Source organism: Triticum aestivum, chromosome 2D, assembly GCF_018294505.1.
Source record: "Triticum aestivum cultivar Chinese Spring chromosome 2D, IWGSC CS RefSeq v2.1, whole genome shotgun sequence".
In the NCBI taxonomy this organism is placed as follows: domain Eukaryota; kingdom Viridiplantae; phylum Streptophyta; class Magnoliopsida; order Poales; family Poaceae; genus Triticum; species Triticum aestivum.
Window position 1 is genome coordinate 112,046,512 of NC_057799.1, and position 6,000 is coordinate 112,052,511.

Below are 6,000 nucleotides of genomic sequence, written 5' to 3' on the forward strand. Positions count from 1 at the left end.
CCTCAATCTCGTGGTGGTGGGCCTACCCTCTGAGTTGGTTGGCAACCTTGGTACCCTGGTGTGGCGTGAGTGAGACTCCAAGACAAAGTTCCGCGTTTCGGCATCGGTGATGCATGTGGGTATCACACCCCTGTTCGGAGCATCATTGTGGTTCCTCTCCCCGTACATGGGCTGTGGGTGTAAATCCTAGGTCGTTGTTTCAATCTTACATAAATGATCCCCAAGAGGGAGTTGTGTATATTATTCGGGTTTAGTCTTGCAAGTAATCCATCTCAGTGACGAAAAGAGAAAAGGGATTGTATTGTGTTAATGGAAAAAAGATAGTTTCCTAGTTGTCTGAGTGATGAGCCGGATGTAAAGACAATATACTATCAACATTATGTCATGTTGCTTAATGCAATGCTCTATTTTTACTTAATACTTAGAGATGCATGCCGAATAGCAGTCTCTAGTGGAGTATTAGCTACATATGCAATTGGATAACAGTCTATGGATACAAGGTGGTAACGCATATATGCAATCATGACATGTAAGGTCAATCATGAAACTTCAATTTAATCGATGTGCAACTGTGATTTGTTCACCACACATATACTATGTTTTCCAGAGAGATGCCACTAGTGAAGTTATGGATCCCAGTGCATTATTCCTTATGATCACAACCTCGATCAACCCTTTTTATTATTGTTTACACTTTGAACTGGTTTGTTCACTTTCTTGCAACCACTACTTCCAACCACAAAATACATTAATACTTATAACTAGGAAGACTAGTAAGGTGGATACCCTTGCAGACGAAGCGAAGTGTCTTATTTGTGTGCAGGTACTGACCATTTGTTTTAAATCAGGACCCCGTGGATTGATACCCTGAGTCTCAATGGTGGGAAGACTGGCTGCATCTACAAACACTTGCACTTTGGGGCCCAACAAACTCTTTCCACAAGATAATGAAGGATATAAGTATCAAAGAGCAACAGTTTATAGCACGAAGTGCGTTTCCCTCAGTTTATAACCAATGTATCAATCCGGGGAGTTCTTTAACGAGTCAATTATCAACACATGGACACAACTAGAAAACTTCTGTTGGTCCCCAACTTAGACTACTGAGGTTGTCAATCCTACTATCTTTGCTATTTACAAGAATTAATGTAGTGTGTGGTTAGAATAGATTTTTTAATTGATGAAAGTAAAAGTTTGGATTGTAAAAGAATAGAAAAAAGCAAACAATGTTGTATTTATGAGGAATAAAGTGCCGGGATCCATAATTTCACTAGTGGCATCACTCCAAAAGTAACATATGTGTGGTGAACAAATTATAGTTGCATATTGATTAAATTACAGTGTTATGAGTAATCATAGATGTCATGATTGCATATGGGCCTAACGTACTTACATAGCGTAGACCATTATTCAACTGCATCTATATCTAGTACTCCACTTGAAATACAATTCCATCATACATTTCAAAGTATTAAGTAAAATAGAGTATTGCATGAAGCAAGGTGACATAATGTCGATAGAGTATTATCTTTACCTCCCGTTTATCAGTAGATAACTAGGCAACTATCTTTTTATCCTCAGTGGCAATGACATAATACAAGATCTTTCTTGTTTTTATGTCACTAAGATAGATTACTTCCAAGGTTAAACCCGTGTTGCATACATAACTCTCTCTCTTGAAGATCATTCATTTAAACATGGTCAGTGCAAGACTACTAGATTGAAGAGCATGCATGTATATAAATCATGCATCAAAGAACTCAAATAAACCAAATAGAAATCCATATATAATAAAGTGACAATCCATCACATTGCAACAAACACATCAGAAATTACATCGGATGGATCATAATCATGTAGGGCAGCTCATGTGATCTTTGTATTGAGAAACAAGAGGAGATGCCACATATCTACTGAAGGAATACTACTCACGCATGATCATCGGAGCAATAAGGTTGATGTAGATGGCTCCGGTAATAATTTTCCCCTCCAATAGAGTACCGGAAAAGGACTACAGATTGGGTCACCTCGAAATGCATCCAGGCCGCAACGTAAAAAATCTCGATAAATATAGGGTTCTTGGGTATATATAGATCCAGGGGACCAACATTCGGCGGAGCTGATCACTAGGGGGGGGGGGTGCGGCCATATGACGCGACTAGGGGGTCTAGTCGCGTGGCCCACCCGCTTGGTGTACCTGGCCTCCCCTGGCGGCTCTCCGGCCCGTAGTGTCGTTCTGGTGTTGAATCTTTGCAACATATTTTTATTTGATTTCTTAGTGCTTGGAAAATAATAATTTTGAAATTTCCAAAAACATGTACAAAACAACAGTTCACACTGGGCACTATATAATAGGCTAGTCCACTAAAATCCTATAAAAAGTGGTAAACTGTGTATAAACGATATAAAAGTAGCATTAAATGGAAAAAATATAGATACATTTGAGACGCATCAGGACTTCACGGCTCCGAGGCTATATTTGGAGTTGAGGCGATGGAGGTGGCATGCAATGTCGAGGATTCACATGGCTTCAATTTAGTGAAAGCAAGCGAGGTCACAATATTGAGGCTTCATACAACATTAACGCGATGGGGATAAGAAGCACCACAAATTCAACGGCATGCGCGACTTCGAGCTGATGAAGGAGAGAGGTGTCGCGACATCAACGCTCCATGTTGCATCAAGGCATTGGATGGTGTGCAAGGATATTGGTGATTGTTGACAATAAATAAATAAAAGTGATGGCTATAGATGGTAGCCAAAACTAGTAAAAGCAAGCTGAGAATATTAAAATGCGAGGGTGGAATATGGAACATCGAATGGATGATAATTACTCATATGATTGTGTATATTTAGTTGAGCAAGTAATTCGAAATACATGTACTTTTGTCTATGTAGGCATGTGTTCCTAATGTTATTAGATGTACATATATAGGTATCCGCCATCTTTTGTCCCACCCCACAAGTCACAGTGAATATATATAGTTTAACTAAGATGATCATTTTTCAAGGCCATCGAAGCAACACAATAGCATTGAATGGACACATTTGATCCACAAATCATCGTCCACACCCATGATATTCTGGTATGTTGCCCTTAGGGGCACCTATTTGGAGATATAAAGGCGAAACAACTTATAGAAATAATCTAAAAAATTAACATCATGATAATATATATGATTCAGTTCCAAAATGTTGCTACTTTTGGTCCCTAGTTGAAGAAAGAAAACATTGCTACATTACAAACAACAAAGTTGCAAGAAACAATAGTTCAAGAACAACAATAGAACTAGAGCCACTAATATAACATCAAAACACTGTTACATCGGCTAAAATAACACTATTATATGATTGACATCACCCAATTCCCATCCATCTCATACCCAAATCGCTCACACATGAGCGGAAAAACATGACATCATCGATGGTGGAACACATGGTGTCAACGACTGCGGAGAGGAGGCCTCCCCGACAGCGGAGAAGGCAATCTGATCTATCCCTTAAATAAAGATCGGTAGAGACATCGTCTCTCGTCGTGGAAGAAAAAAAAGGAAAAACAATCTTTTCGGTTTTCGGTTGAACCCGTTATTTTGTAATCATAATGGCATCTCCAACGCGGGATGCCTCCTGAAGATGCGCTAGGACACAAAGATATACAGCGGGCGCTTCATTCTTTCTTTCCCGCATGAGGCGCATGTGTGGCAAGCGTTGTAGATGCCCTAAGGGAAGCCTCATGAGGTGCACCTAGGGCCAGCACACCCATACCCAGGCCCTAGATGCACGACCTGGGTGTGAGAGCCCCAAGTGTGGACCATGCCAAGTTTTGTTTTGTGTGCCATTATTTTTCTTCTGAAACTCTGGAATATATTTTTATATTATTTTCTCTAGATTTAAATTCCTACACATTCACAAACACAATTTTGGGTTTTTGCCAAAAACAATGCTTGTAACGATGAGATTTATTTATTAGGGTAAAGTTATATGTCACATTATACACAAAGTGGCCAGAAAAATAGATACATTTCCACCGTATCGGCTCCTCCAAACTTAATTTATTACTTGTCGTGAAGCTATCACGTCCTAACCATACGGTCACGCCTTGACCCGCAATTTAGCATCACACACTAGAAAAATGTTCGTTACTTCTTGCAATGTCTCAATTATCTTTGTGAACTAGTAGTTGCATTTGTATCTAGTCATCATTGCTATAAGATGATAAGGTTTTGGTCAAACCTTCATACCTACACGTATCAACGTGTGCGGGCTTGCGGAGCCTGAAATGTTGACAATAGCAACATTTCAACATGCACGTGAATGTGCATGGATGCCATGAGAAGCTTGCGCAGACACGGCTTCCAAACATCTCTTTTTTACTCCCTCTGTCCCAAAATATAAAAACGTTTTTAACACTACACTAGTGTCAAAAACGTTCTTATATTATGGAACGGAGGGAGTATTTATTTAGCATTGCCTATAAATACATGGCAGCTTCATCCAAACATCCACATCTGGAAAGCAAGCCAGTGCTAGAAACGACCAAATCACATAGAGGTACATAGAGCTGGTGGTGAGTACCATGTCTTTCCTCACTATTTTTTGAGTAGATCTTTGTTATCCTATCTATTCTTCGGTTTAGATTATCATTTATCGCGGGCATCTCTAGCAGCATGATCAGAAATTCATAGTATCCATTGTCTTCTCTCTTTTCATATTATTCACTATTTTCTCTTTTTTGTACTTAGAAAGTGTTTTCTTTACATGCTCCAAACTAGGAGTACTACTTACAAACTTATAAAGGAAAAATTAAGCCGAAGACCAACTGCTGGATTGAGATGTGGCCTAGCTAAAAGTGAAGCCTACTTAAATGGGAACTGAAAATTCATTTCGCTGATGTTGACCAGGAAGCACTACTACTTGCAGGCGTTTGTCCAATTTCGTTTCCAACATGAGCACGCCAGGCGACGGTCCCAAGACGGAGTGGCCGGAGCTGGTCGGGCGCACGATCAAGGAGGCGAAGGAGAAGATCAAGGCGGACCGGCCGGACCTCAAAGTCAGAATTGTCCCGGTAGGAAGTACTATTGTGACAGCAGACTTCGATTTGAATCGCGTTCGCGTCTGGGTCGATACGGTGGCAGAGGTTCCCAAGATTGGCTAAGCTAGCTTAATTAGCCTATACTGGAATAAAGGCCCATGCAAGTCTCCACTTCGTTCAGTTAATCTGCCGAATAAATAAGCATGGGTGCAGTCTGGAAAAAAAATGTATGGATGTGCTGTGTAATGTTGTTTTGTTTGTGAGTTGTAAACATCAGTAATATTGTCGAGCCACTGTTTATTGTTCAAGAAATATATTCTACTTCAACCGTGAATTCTTCTTGAAGGGCAATGATATGCAGGGTATGATTTCTAATAAGTTTCCGAAATAGGCTTTCGCCCCGTTTTACATATAAAGCAACACATCAAAGTACATGGCCGAACGATACAATATGGTGGGGAGGTCCCCTTACAAAGCAGATCGAGAGATACAACATGAACCTAGGACAAGCCAAACATCACACTGCCTGGTCGAAGACTCCTGAGCTCCAAGACAACGACCCTAGGAGGATAACGGCGTGAAGCGTCGCCGCTGCCGAGTCTGAATAACCGGACAAAAGTTTTCACTCAGAACCCTAGCACAAGAACGAGACCCACGACGACGTCTCCAGGAAGCAAGCGACACCCACAAGCGCCATCGTCGCCGGCGTTGGAGACACGGAGCTTTCGCTCGGAAACTCGCCTACACCACCGAGAGGAGTCCCAATCACCACCATAATGAGGGCCAATCCATACACATCGGATCTGGGCACTGCCAGGGCAGACCGGAGCCTCCCATCACTACACACCTTGTCGCCCACATGACCAAGAAGTAAAGCCACCACGGAGCCTTCCGAAAAGCCAACCGTGAAGCCCGCCGTCCAGGACCTCCGCCCCGACATCCATGCCCCCATGCACAGCCAATCATCA

General features: G+C 41.5%; 1 long non-coding RNA gene across 1 annotated transcript; it reads left to right on the forward strand.

The window, feature by feature from the left end:
- The first annotated feature begins 4,515 nt into the window (after window positions 1–4,515).
- Window positions 4,516–5,366, forward strand: LOC123048973 (uncharacterized). Its single transcript, XR_006423413.1, has 2 exons — window positions 4,516–4,567; window positions 4,921–5,366. It is a non-coding gene; the product is annotated as an uncharacterized lncRNA (long non-coding RNA).
- The last annotated feature ends 634 nt before the right edge of the window (window positions 5,367–6,000 follow it).